The 14,280-nt window shown below is 41.6% G+C and overlaps 1 protein-coding gene across 8 annotated transcripts in view; it reads right to left on the bottom strand.

The window, feature by feature from the left end:
• LOC118358013 (rhotekin-like) overlaps positions 1-14,280 on the bottom strand; it is a 131,752-nt gene that overhangs the window by 41,624 nt on the left and 75,848 nt on the right. Inside the window, exon 1 of one of the 8 annotated variants that reach the window (XM_052478498.1) lies at positions 3,667-3,737. The exons of the other annotated variants lie outside the window; for them this stretch is intronic. The gene's annotated coding sequence lies outside the window, so the exon portion shown is untranslated. Of the gene's footprint in view, positions 1-3,666; positions 3,738-14,280 lie in introns of those variants that run through there. 8 annotated transcript variants of the gene reach the window in all.

The raw sequence follows: 14,280 nt of genomic DNA on the forward strand, positions 1-14,280 counted from the left end.
AAGTGGCTCGGGGAACAAAACACCGATATTTTGGGTCCATGACCAGGAAACTCCCCAGACATTAATCTCAGACCTTGTGGTCAATCCTCAAGAGGGAGGCGGACAAACAAAAACCCACGAACTCCAAGCATTGATTATGCAAGAATGGGCTGCCATCAGTCAGGACGTGGCCCAGAAGTTAATTGACAGCATGCCAGGGCGGATTGCAGAGGTCTTGAAAAAGAAGGGTCAACACTGAAAATATTGACTCTTTGCATCAACTTCATGTAATTGTCAATAAAAGCCTTTGACACTTGTGAAATGCTTGTAATTCTACTTCAGTATTCCATAGTAACATCTGACAAAAATATCAAAGACACTGAGGCAGCAAACTTTGTGGAAATATATATTTGTGTAATTCTCAAAGCTTTTGGCCACAACTGTAGCCTAGCCCCTAGGCATATATGTTTTGTATCTGTAGACATAGCTGGCCAAATAACTTCTTAAAATTAAGCACAATCCGCTTTATAAACAGGTGTAGAGCCTGGCATACATATACGCAGCATGTGAGTTTCAAGTTTGGGGAAGAAAATGTTCACCATAAAAATGCACCTTTATAATGATAGCATTACATGCATAATCACATTTGTCACTCATTTCAGGAAACTAGGCGTATGTCGCACATCACTATTTCACAGGAGGGTAAGCCATTTGAATGTAGCTAACGTTAGCTGGCTGGCTGGCTGGCTCGCTAGCTAATGTTATGTGTAGTAATGTTCTTTGTATCTCAGAGCCATTTTCATTGATAGTTATAGTCGAATGTTAGCTAGCTAGCTAACATTGAACCTGGTTGGTTAGATACCTGCAGATTCATGCAGGGTAGTAACGTTATGAGTTGGGATTATGGTTTATTGTTTAACTAGCTAGCTACATGTCAAAACAAAAAGACTCCACTATGCAAGTAACCATTTCAATAGACTGTTCATGTCATCACTGCGACAACTGTCGATAGACTGTTAAGATATTTGACGAAGGTTTAAGATAAATGATTAAATAATTCTACTCAGAAACTTAACCATTAGTGATTAGAGGTTATGTAGGAGTAATTAACAAGGAGTTAACAAGGAGTAATTTAAAAAATAATAAACACCGCTCCAACTAGGTTGTAGGGCGAAAGAGAGGAATTTGTGTGTGTCTAAAGTAAGCAAAGAGGATCCTTCACCTATGTTTGAACCGACTCAGATATAACTCTGTGGAGATCGAATAAGACAGTGAGAGCCCCTCCAGGTTTTCCGTATCTGGGGGGGACTGGAACTGTCTGCTAAGCGGTAATAAACTATGGTGAGACTTCAGGAGTTAATCCAGATATAGTGTGTCATGTATGTGTGCTAGTGAGTTGGAATTAACTTTTGAAGCTGCTTTGTCCTGGTCGGAGAGGAGGAGGGACATTTTAAAACCTATGACATCATATGTAATATATAAACTGATGTACATGGTACTATCATCAGCGCTCTCGAGAATAAATGCTATTGGCTAATTTTGGTAGACTGGTCTCTGTCTATTTTATGCAAATAAGGATCTTACAAATTCTTAGGAACAGACAGTGATTTAAAGTGGTTTATTAACACATATAGGAATTCTTCAATTCCTTTAACATAGACATAGCTGGTAAATTCTCTCTGGCCATCTACTCAGATTTCAGAGAACTCTCGTCTTAGTGTGGCAGAGCACAGAATAACTGACAAATTTACCCAACTCAACACCCGTTGAATATGACCGGTGTCAGTAAACGTTGGCAAAAAAGCATAATTCAATTGTAAATACTTATTTTCAACCATAATTTGCAAATAAATTCATTAAAAATCCTACAATGTGATTTTCTGGATTTTTGTTCTTATTTTGTCGGTCATAGTTGAAGTGTACCTATGATGAAAATTACAGGTCTCTCATCTTTTTAAGTGGGAAACTTGCACAATTGGTGGCTGACTAAATACTTTTTTGCCCCACTGTATGTACATGTAGGGAGAGTTATTAAAGTGACTATGCATAGATAACAGACAGTAGCAGCACCATAGGGTGGCAATGCAAATAGTCTGGGTAGTCATTTGATTAGCTGTTCAGGAGTCGTATGGCTTGGGGGTAGAATCTGTTTAGAAAGCCTCATGGACCTAGACTTGGCGCTCTGGTACCGCTTGCCGTGCTCAGGTTATCAGTTGTGAGAATTGACTAAAATAAGTAGGCTCAGAGAAGATACTGAACCTGCCAAATTAATTCATTGGCGTTAACATTGAGGGTGTTAACTCCAGATTCTTTTAATTAGATTTCGGTTTGACTGTAAACCCATCTCTCAGCTGGATTAGACGTCACGTCAACACACATAGCTGGAGATACGGTAGGACAAGTCAAGAAGATTCCAAAAATGATCTGTCAGAATCCAAGGGAAAGCTTTTGGTCCTTCATCAAAACCAGCTTTGAGACAAACAGAAAAGTAAAGACATGGACTTTCAATAACGTACCATATTATTTCTAGTGTGTGTGATAGAACATTTACGCTGGAGTCTGGGGCATTCGTGTGTGTGTGTAAGAGCATGCGTGTGCATCTGTGTGTGGTCTCAGCACACAGCAGACCCAAAGAGAGAAGATGTATGAAATGGTTTGTACAGAACAGACCAAGCCTGGCCATAAATAAGCGTATGGTCTTAAGATCACTGTACATGAACTGCAGGATACTACTCTATAATGGAAACACAGAGACAGGAAGTCCAATAATACAACATTCCTACTTCTCCTGCCCCCTGGGAGAACTAGCTGCTCTGGAACATACCTCAAGAAACAGTGAGGGAATGAGTGAAAGGTGTGAGGATGAATACAATTGAGATAAGTCTGGGAAATTTTTTTTTTTGTCCAGCTCTGATCTAATGAGACGGGTGAACAGTTTGTACTCCACGACATTCCATCATCTGCCAATCTCACATGAATGGGAAACACCTAATGAGAGTAATTGGTGGAACTGACTGTCTGGGAGCAATTAATGACAAACCCACACACACACGCTTAAGACCATTGTTCACATCTGAGCGCTTACACACATGCGCTTAATAGACAGCAGAAGAGGCCAGATCATTGGCAGTGTTATACTGTAGGTTGGCACAGAGCCACTGGAAGTAAAAGATGGTGCTGCAGTGGATAGCGGCCATTTTACAGGCTCCCAGCCAATTCTGTTTTTCTAAACTGGTCTTTAATTTTCTTGTACACAATGTCTCGGCCATCATTTCTTTTAACTGAAAACAGCTTCTGGACATCAGAACAGCGCTCACTAACCTCGATTTGAACCACAACTTCTACTTCAAAGAGTCAGCTGCTGTGGATGCTTTGCCCTAATCCGCCAGACTTTTTACATTTTATTTTATTTGACCTTTATTTAACCAGGCAAGTCAGTTAAGAACAAATTCTTATTTTCAATGACGGCCTAGGAACAGGTTAACTGCCTGTTCAGGGGCAGAACGACAGATTTGTACCTTTTCAGCTCGGGGGTTTGAACTTGCAACCTTCCGGTTACAAGTCGAATGCTCTAACCACTAGGCTACCCTGCTGCCCCGACTTGAAACAGGAAGCAGCTCTGCAAAAGGGGCAGACGGGCAGGCATACTGATGAACCTACATTGGTGTGCAAATAAACCACCCCTACCGTCCGTTCTTTTGGTGAACGTAGAGTCACTGGAGAACAAACTGGACGAGCTCCGTTCGAGACTATCCAACCAATGGGATCTGAATAACTGTAAAAAAAAAATTCTCAGAATCGTGGCTGAACAAGGACATGGATAAGATACATCTAGCTGGTTCTTCTATGCATTATCAAAACCGTACGGCAGTGTCAGATAAGGTTAAGGTGGAGGGGTGTGTCTCTTTGTTAACAACAGCAATCTCTAATGTTAAGGAAGTCTCAAGTTTTTGCTCGCACAAGTTAGAATACCTTTATGATCAGCTGCAGATCACACTATTTAACAAGAGAGTTTTAATCTATATTTTTCATAGCCGTCTATTTACCAGCACAAACCGATGCTGGCACTAAGACCGCACTCAACGAGCTGCATAGGGCCATAAGAAAAGAAGAAAATGCACATCCAGAGGCGGCACTCCTAGTGGCCGGTGATTTTAAGGCAGGGAAACAGAAATCCATTTTACTCCCACTTTTACCAGCATGCCACCTGTGCAACCAGAGGCAACAAAACTCTAGACCACCTTTACTCCACACAAAGAAATGTATATAAAGCTCACCCTCCCTTCGGCCTAATTTGACCATTGCTCCATCCTCCTGAAAAAATTCTAAACAGTTGTCCAATGAAATGGATGCTAAACTACAGGACTGTTTCACTGGCACAAACTGGAATATATTCCAGGATTCATCCAATAACAATGAGGTGTTTACCACATCAGTCAATGTTTTTATTAACAAGTGCATCGACGTCATCGTCCCCACGGTGACCATACGTACATATCCCAACCAGAAGGCATGGATTACAGGCAACATCTGCAGTGAGCTAAAGGCTAGAGCTGCAGCTTTAAAAGGAGTGGGACACCCATAAGGACTCCTATAAGAAATGCTGCATATGACCAAAGAGCCATAAAACAGACAAAGTGTCAATACAGGACTAAGATCAAATCCTATTACGACGGCTCTGACACTCGTCGGATGTGGCAGGGTTTGCAAACTATCACAGATTACAAAAGGAAACCCAGCCGCGAGCTGACAAGTGACGTGAGCCTACCAGACTAACTAAATACCTTCTATGCTTGCTTCGATGCAAGCAACACTAAACCAAGCTCGAGAGCACCATCTGTTTTGGACAACTGCGGGATCTCGTTCTCTATAGCCGATGTGAGAAAGGCCTTTAAACAGGTCAACATTCACAAGGCCACGGGGCCAGACAAATCACCAGCACGCGTACTCAGAGCATGCACTGACCAGTTCTTATCGTGGAAATATTTGGTCAATCATATTTCAAATATACCGGAGCATGTGATTACTTTTATTACTTCATAATAAAAGCCGAGCTGAATCATGAATACAACTGCCTTCCAGTCTTGGCACAGACTTCCTATACATTTGCCCTCCTTACGTCATACTCACAGTAACTCCTCTTAATGGCTCATCACCTCTGGCATTTAGCCACCGTTATCATATTGTCTTGATAATAGGACATGAAACTATTTCTATGACTCTACAGGTTGCATGCATGTAAGACCATAGCAACAGACGGTGGCACTCTACAGGATTAACCAATACATGACATCCTGCTGACTCCACTGAAAGGGGAACCCCTGTTCTGGAAAAGACCCAGGAGGTGTAACCATAGTTGGCCATAACAGTTACAAGAATAACCGACAGGTGCAGATCTAATGGCGTCCAATGACCTAGAGCACAGAGTACTAGTTTTGCTCCTGAAATAAATAAATTGCCACACATGTACTGAGAAATACACAATGTTCTTCACTGACATTGTCAACCTTTCCCTGACCGAGTCTGTAATGCCTACATAGCAGACCACCATAGCCCCTGTGCGCAAGATCGCCAAGGTTACCTGTCTAAATGACTATTTCCCTGTAGCACTCACATATGTAGCCATGAAATGCTTTGAAATGCTGGTCATTGCGCATATCAATACCATCATCCTAGACACCCTCGACCTACTTCAATTCACATGCCAACCCAACAGATCCACAGATGATGCTCTCTCTAATGCACTCCACACTGCCCTCTCCCACCTGGATAAGATGAACACCTATGTGACAATGCTGTTTATTGACTGCCGCTCAGCGTTCAACACCATTGTGCCCTCCAAGCTCATGACAAAGCTCGGGACCTTGGGACAGAACATCTCCCTCTCCAACTGGATCCTGGACCGCCCTCCAGGTGGTGAGGATAGGCAACAACTAATCTGCACGCTGACCCTCAACACAGGGGCTCCTTTAGGGGTGTGTGCTCAGTCTCTTTCTGTAATCCCTGTCCACACACACACATTACGTTTTCTGATGACACATCGGCTGTCTGGGCTGATCACCGACGACGATGAGACAGCTTATAGGGATGTGGTCAGTGATCTGACAGTGTGGTTCCAGGTCGACAACCTCTCTCTCAACATCAGCAAGACAAAGGAGCTGGTCGTGGACTACAGGAAACGGAGGGACGAGCACACTCCCATCCACAGGGCTGTAGTGGAGGGGGTCGAAAGCTTCAATTTCCTGTTGTACTTTTTACCCCTTTTTCTCCCCAATTGGTAGTTACAGTCCTGTCCCATCACTGCAACGCTGGCACCCAAAGTCAGCTGGCAGGCGGCCGATGTCAGCTGGCCGAAGTCAGCTGGCAGGCGCCCAGCCCGCTACAAAGAGTCACTAGAGTGCGATGGGACAATGAAATCCCAAAACCATCCCCTAACCTGGACGTCGCTGGGCCAATTGTGTGCTGCTTCATGGGTATCCCAGTCACAGCCGGCTGTAACACAGCCTGAGATTGAACCCGGGTCTGTAGTAATGCCTCATGCAGTGCCTTAGGCCGCTGCAACATTTGAGAGGCCCTCTACCTGGACTATTTGCATTTACCCTTTTTGCACCAACTCTTGAGCCGACTATGCACACTCACAGGACTCTACCCACACATACTTACACTCCAACACACACACACACAATCTCCATAAACAAACATTGACAGTAGAATGGCTCTTACTGAAGACCTGCCAACTTTCCAACCATTCAGTTCGTCAAATTTCTGCCCTGCTCGAGCTGCCCTGGTCAACTGTAAGTGCTGTTATTGTGAAGTGGAAACGTAGAGGAACAACAGCGGCTTAGAGGCAAACTGGTAGGACACACAAGCTCAGAATGGGACCGCCGAACGCTGAAGCGCATTGAGCGTAGAAATTGGTGGTCCTCAGTACTGAGTTACAAACTGACTCTGGAAGCAACGTTAGCACAAAAACTATTCGTCTGGAGCTTCATGAAAAGGGTTTCCATGGCCAAGCAACCGCACACAAGCCTAAGATCACCATGCACAATCCCAAGCGTCAGCTGGTGTGGTGTAAAGCTCGCCGCAATTGGACTTTGGAGCAGTGGAAACGCGTTCTCTGGAGTGATGAATCCGACTGACAAATATGGGTTTGGCAGATCTCAGGACAACACTACCTACCCGAATGCATAGTGCCAAATATAAAGTTTGGTGAAGGAGGAATAATGGGGCCATTTTTCATGGTTTGAGCTAGGCCCCTTAGTTTAGTTCCAGTGAAGGGAAATTACATTCTAGATGATTCTGTGGTTGCAACTTTGTGGCAACAGTTTGCGGAAGGCCCTTTCCTGTTTCAGCATGACAATGCCCCCGTGTACAAAGAGAAGTCCATACAGAAATGGTTTGTTGAGATGTGTGGTGTGAAAGAACTCGATTGGCCTGCACAGAGCCCTGACCGCAACCCCATCGAACACCTTCGGGATGAATTGGAACCCCAACTGCGAGTGCCTGACCTTAATACTCGTGGCTTAAAAACATTTGGGGAGATAGGGGGCAGCATTCGGAATATTGGATAAAAAGCATGTCCAAAGTGAACTGCCTGCTACTCAGGCCCAGAAACTAGGCTATGCATACAATTGGTAGATTTGGATACAAAACACTAAAGTTTCCAAAACTGTTAAAATAATGTCTGAGTATAACATAACTGATGTGGCAGGTGAAAACCTGAGGAAAATCCATCCAGGAAATGCTATTATTTTGAAATGGCTGTTTTTCCATTGAAAGCCTATCCGATATACAAAGACTTAGGACCCAGTTCACGATCCCTATGGCTTCCACTACATGTGGCCAGTCTTTGGGCATTGTTTCAGGCTTTTACTCTGAAAAATGAGGGAGAAACACCACTTTCAATGTGAGGACAGTGGAAATTTCCAGACATGAGTCCTGCGTGTGACCGGAAGCGCGTCATTCTTGTTTTTCCTTTTCTATTGACGAAGCTATTGTCCGGTTGAAATATGATCGATTATTTATGACAAAAACAACCCGAGGATTGATTAAAAACATTGCTTGACATGTTTCTACAAACCTTTATGTTACTTCTTTGATTTTTCGTCTGCCTGCTATGACCGCGCTTTGTTCCAATGGATTACTGAACAAAACGCACCAACAAAAATTGAGGTTTTCGGATATAAAGAGGGGCTTTATCGAACAAAACAAACATGTATTGTGTAACATGGAGTCTTGGGAGTGCAACCATATGAAGATCAAAGTGATACATTTTATCGCTATTTCTGACTGTTGTTACTCCTATTTGGCTGGTTACTGTTTGTAATGATGTCTGCTGGGTGCTGTTCTCAGATAATCGCACTGTTTGCTTTCGCTGTAAAGCCTTTTTGAATTCTGAAGTTTATCTTTAAGCTGACGTATAACACTTGTATCTTTTATGTATGTTTATTGTGAGAATTTCTGTTTTGTTGAGTTCCACGCTCTGCCCTGTCACCTGATGTTGTTTGAGACAGTGGATTACTGAAGAAAACACGCTAACGGAATGGAGGTTTTTGGATATAAAGAGGGACATTATCGAACAAAACAAACATTTATTGGGTAACTGGGAGTCTTGTGAGTGCAACCATATGAAGATCAAAAGGTAAGTGATTAATTTTAATCGCCATTTCTGACTTTTGTTACTCCTCTACTTGGCTCGTTACCGTTTGTAATGTTTTATGTGCTGTGCGCTGTCCTCAGATAATCGCATGGTATGCTTTTGAAATCTGACATGGCGGCAGGATTAACAACAAGATAAGCTTTATTTTGATGTATTGCACTTGTGATTTGAAAGTTAAATATTTATAGTAAATTACTTTGAATTTGGCGCTCTGCAATTTCACTGGATGCTAGCGTCCCACTGATCCGAAAGAAGTTCATGGAAGCAAGTCTCAGCAGCAATGTCCCAACATCTAGTGGAATTCTTCCCAGAAGAGTGGAAGCTGTTATAGCAGCAAAGGGAGAGGACCAACTCCATATTAATGTCCATGATTTTGGAATGAGATGTTAGACAATACTTTTGGTCATGTAGTGTATGCTGCTGTTACTGTGTTCATTATCTATCCTGATTGCCTAGCCACTTTTACCGCTACCTACATGTACATATTACCTCAACTACCTCGTACCCCTGCACATTGACTCTAGCGGTACTCCTTGTATATAGCCTTGTTATTGTTATCCATTGTGTTCCTATTTTCTATTTTTATTCGCAAATTCTCATACTTTTAAACTTTGTATAGTTGGGAAAGGGCTCGTGTAATCATTTCACTGTGAAGTCTACAGCTATTGTATTCGGTTCATGTGACAAATATAATGTTATTTGATTTGACTACTACACAAGTTCAGAGCGCTGGCTCGTTAGCTGATTAGCTGGACTTTCCTGGAAGCTAACGGCAGGTGGGAGAAAAGAGAGGAACTGTTAAGACACGTCTTTGTAACCTCTTGAACAACACTTTTCTCTGTGTTGGAATGGAATCTGGATGAGGAAATCAGGTCGAATCAGATGAGCCGGCCTAACTGGCCCTTAGGGTTAGGGTTCATCATCATATCTATGAGCCGGCAGCAGCAGGACCAGTGAGCCCAGAGCTCTACCTCTGATTTTACAGCATCACTCGTCAGTCACACCCTCAGCCTGCTGGGTAAAAACACTGATAAAGACTAACGGTATGGAAGAGGCATGGAAAATAGACGGAGAGAGTATCCTTACTGATGTCCAGAGTAGATTTGACATCTAGGACAAATAGTTCAGCACAGTCTTGTACATCTCTTCATCTCCTCTGCCATCATCTTTACCATCACTGCACCCTCTTCATCGCTCCATTCTTCTTTCTTTCAGAATTTAACTTATTTGTTTTAGTGAATGCCGATTATGATAATAGGTAGGGCTGGGAATTGCCAGGGACGTCACAATACTTACTGCGATTTTAAGGCCATTTAATGTTCCAAACATATTGCTCACTGCTGTAGAGAGACGTGTGAGCACCAGAAAACGTCTTTTGATCACCCAGGGAAATAAAAGTGCTGGGCGACCCAACTAATTTCACAAAGAAGTGTTATAGATATAGTAGTTCTTCCTGTAAAATTTGCGTCATACTGCAGCACAACTTGCGGGCTGCCGCAGAATTATATGGCACGTTATTTAATTGTCAGCCATTGTTGCCATTAATGCTAGTTAATGCAAGTTTGACCACCAGAGGGGATCTTTGAGAAGCATTTTACTTTTTGTAACTTTGGCTATACTAGAGAATTTAAAACCTTTTTTTTGTAAGAACATGGTATATGGGATTGATTTTAAATGTAGCTTAATTAATTTGATTAATATTACGGTGTTTCTATTTCAAGTAAAATGAAAAACAAAACCGTAAAAAACATGACACTGTACAATGTGACTGTTTCCCCACCTAATTATCGGTGAACCAATAGCAATATAAAATCTCATTCATTTACCAAAACCAGTCGCCATACTCATCTCAGAGCAGCGCGAAACGGTGCTGAAATAGTTGACCACACCCTGGTAGGGTATTGCTTCAAATCCTATTATAAACAACTGGATGACAGCGGGCCAGAACATCATAAGTATACAATATTAGTGCAATTAAACTACCAATTTAACATGTTTCACACATAATGTACACACGTACATAATAAATTCAGTGACAATCAGATCATTTTTATCTGATTACACTCATAAAATCACTGTCCCTTTTCAATGATTATTTTCGTCCATTTCTCAGTGCTTTGATTGATGGGGAAAAAAAACAGGTCCACGTAGCCTACTGTAGGCTACACTGCTTTTTTTAAACATCAACATTGGTTCAGAACAATTTGCTTGATAGCAAGATAAAATGTCGCTCTTAAAAAGTATCAAGGAGGAAGGTGGATAATGAAAAATGGAAGTTTCAGAGAAGAAATACAGAGAGATATGCGTTCACCTCTCCATCTTTTCCCAATGCCAAGCCAGTGTGTCTTATTTGCAATGAAAATGTCGCTGTTGCCAAATAATTCAAATCTCAGACTAATTATGAATCTAAGCACAGAACATTCAGTGGCCTTCCCGCCACACAGAGGCACGGCGCAGAAACATTTAATCGTTAACTGCAAGCTGCACACACAGCTTGTTTTGCGGACATATTCTGTCACTTAAACGTGTTAAATCTGCAGTTACAAGGAAGAGGGAAACAGTTGTTGACTTGTCATCGGGAAGACTACCGCACTTCAGCACACTGAAGAAACGACGGGCAGAGGGACCAGGCCGCAGCATCGTCACAGAGGTGATGGAAGATTTCATCAAACAGCTAAGGGACAACTTATCCACCAGATTTGAAGACTACAGCATTCAAATATATTTTTCATTTAACCTTTATTTAACTAGGCAAGTCAGTTAAGAACAAATTCTTATTTACAATGACTGCCTACCCAGGATGATGCTGGGCCAATTGTGAGCCGCCCTATGGGACTCCCGATCACGGTCGAATGTGATACAGCCTGGATTCGAACCAGAGACTGTAGTGATGCCTCTTGCAATGAGATGACGTGCCTTAGACCACTGCGCCACTCAGAAGCCATGACTAATATATATTGTCCTGCTAATAGCCCAGCCCAGCCTGTTTGCAGAATTCACAGCCTGCTACGCTTGTGAAAAACTAAAAATGCCTCCGGCTGTCCATCATCACTGTAAATAAAAACAAAGAATATCTAAGGGCTTTTATAATATTATAATGCAAGGTTAATAATAATAATAATATTTTTTCCACCTTCCACTTGTTAAAAAGGTTCCAATTGATAGTTTTTTTTATCAATTAGTATATTTCAGTTTAACCACAATATTTGTTGTATTACTTGTTCTATATTTTCTGGTGGATTAAACTGAAATTGCAACCAACTTTCTATGGTTTAAAATGTTCTTTCTATGTTTAAAATACTTTCTATGTTTAAAAAAAAAAAAATGATATTTTGGAGATGATTTTGTTTTTAAATACCCAAAAGTGGGCGATTGGGTAGCACCATAGAAAGAAGCTGGCTTGATGAAAACGATGTCCATTTTCTCTGTTCTCTTTGGTTGCAATGCCATTTTAAATGTAGATAAACAGCTTGCTTTTTAATTGTAACTGTGTCTAGGGTGAAGTTTGGGGTTGCGTGAGGAGTACTGGAAAGGTGTGACTTTCAGGTTACAATAGGCCATAAGTATACAGCAGATTGCCGATTGTCCTCACTTTGATTATGCTGTAACAACAACGTAGCACCATGACCAGGATCTCTATTCATTTCAGTGAGCAGATTAGGGCTTTCAGGAGGAATGGAACATCTACTGAAGCAAGGAAGCAGTGACACAGGGTACCGTACTAAACCACAAATTACCTCTAAGTCCCGCAGCATAATCTCAAAACTTCTGATCGGTTCTATGTGCACTATTTCTATGCTTTCCGTTCTTAAGTTTCGTTTTTAGGGTCTTTTACTTTCTTTATTTTTTTACAGCAGCATCAAAACAGCTGAAAATTCATGTTACGGGAAAATATTTCATGGTATAATGATTCTCTACATTATACTTGATTGTTATGTCACAAACTTGCCAAAGTATTAGAATTTAAGCAACCAGTAAATGGCTGAGTGATCTCTGCATAGCGCACCTTTAAAAAAAAGATGCAGAACAAACACTAGGATGAAAAATACCGGAGTGTTGGGGCATGTACAGCAGACTAGCGCTAGTTAGCGCTAGTTAACACTACTTCCAGTCACAAAAAAAAGAAAACATGTAAGATATATATAGAACTATATCCATCACTAATAAAAGGTCAACATCCACATCAGTGTTGTCACGGCCGTTGTAAGGAGGAGACCAAGGCGCAGCGTGGTAAGCGTACATACTTCTTTAATAAAGAAATAAATAATAACAAACTAACAAAACGAACCGTGAAGCAAATATGAGTAGTGCAAATATGAGTAGTGCAGACAGGCAACTAAACATAGAATAAGAACCCACAAATACCCTATGGAAATGGCTACCTAAATATGGTCCCCAATCAGAGACAATGATAAACAGCTGCCTCTGATTGGGAACCAATTCAGGCCACCATAGACATACATATCCCTAGACTTACAAAACCCTTAGATATACAAAAAACACTAGACAAAACTAAACTAACATACCCACCCTAGTCACACCTTGACCTAACCAAAATAAGAAAGAAAACAGAGATAACTAAGGTCAGGGCGTGACAAGTGTTTTAGGTCAAATATTGCCAAAGTATATAGTTGCAAAATGAGCTTCAAGTATCTATTACCCCGTGGCACTTCAGAGCACTCAGGAACCTCTCTAGTTACTAATGGCCCACACTCTTAAGTGTGTGTGTGTGTGTGTGTCTGCACTTGCAAACCAATCAGTCTCCTCTTTTGTCCTCTTTTTCCTACTCATCTCTCAATTACACATTTCACATCCTTGCAGAAAATACATATGCAAACTTGAAGGCATGCATACAAACATTTGTATTCCGTCTGTCAGGGTCTGCGTCTCTTTTTGTTTACGTGTGTGTGTGTGTGTGTGTGTGTGTGTGTGTGTGTGTGTGTGTGTGTGTGTGTGTGTGAAGATCGAGAGAGAAAATAAAATAAATTGGGTCATGCGAGTCTGTCTTAACCCCCTTTCCACCAACTTTAACCATACATCCAACTTTTTCACACCTTTCTACCTGAAAGGTATTGCTGGTATCAAAGTCAAAACTTGTATTGCTGCCAAATGTCCTAGTAATAATTTCGGTAAAGTTCTGCCTAGGGCTGTGGTGGTCATGACATTTTCTCAGCCGGTTATTGTCATGCAAAAGACTGCCGGTCTCATGGTAATCTACAGTTAATTAACAAACACATTTAGCATCTCTAGGTCTCAATGCATACAAACCGCATACAAGCTGCTGATGTGTGCCGTTCGAACATCTACATTTAAAATCAAATAAATAAATGTAATACACGCCATCACAATAAATCCATTGTATGGATAGAATGCATTTCAATTAGCAGGTGTGCCTTGTTAAGTTAATTTGTGGAATTTCTTTCCTCCTTAATGTGTTTGAGCCAATCAGTTGCGTTGTGACAAGGTAGGGGTGGTATACAGAAGAGAGCCCTATTTGGTAAAAGAACAAGTCCATATTATGGTAAGCACAGCTCAAATAAGCAAAGAGACACGACAGTCCATTACTTTAAGACATTAAGTTTCTTCAAGTGCAGTTGCAAAAACCATCAAGCGCTGTGATGAAACTGGCTCTCATGAGGACC

Source organism: Oncorhynchus keta, chromosome 25, assembly GCF_023373465.1.
Source record: "Oncorhynchus keta strain PuntledgeMale-10-30-2019 chromosome 25, Oket_V2, whole genome shotgun sequence".
Lineage (NCBI taxonomy): Eukaryota > Metazoa > Chordata > Actinopteri > Salmoniformes > Salmonidae > Oncorhynchus > Oncorhynchus keta.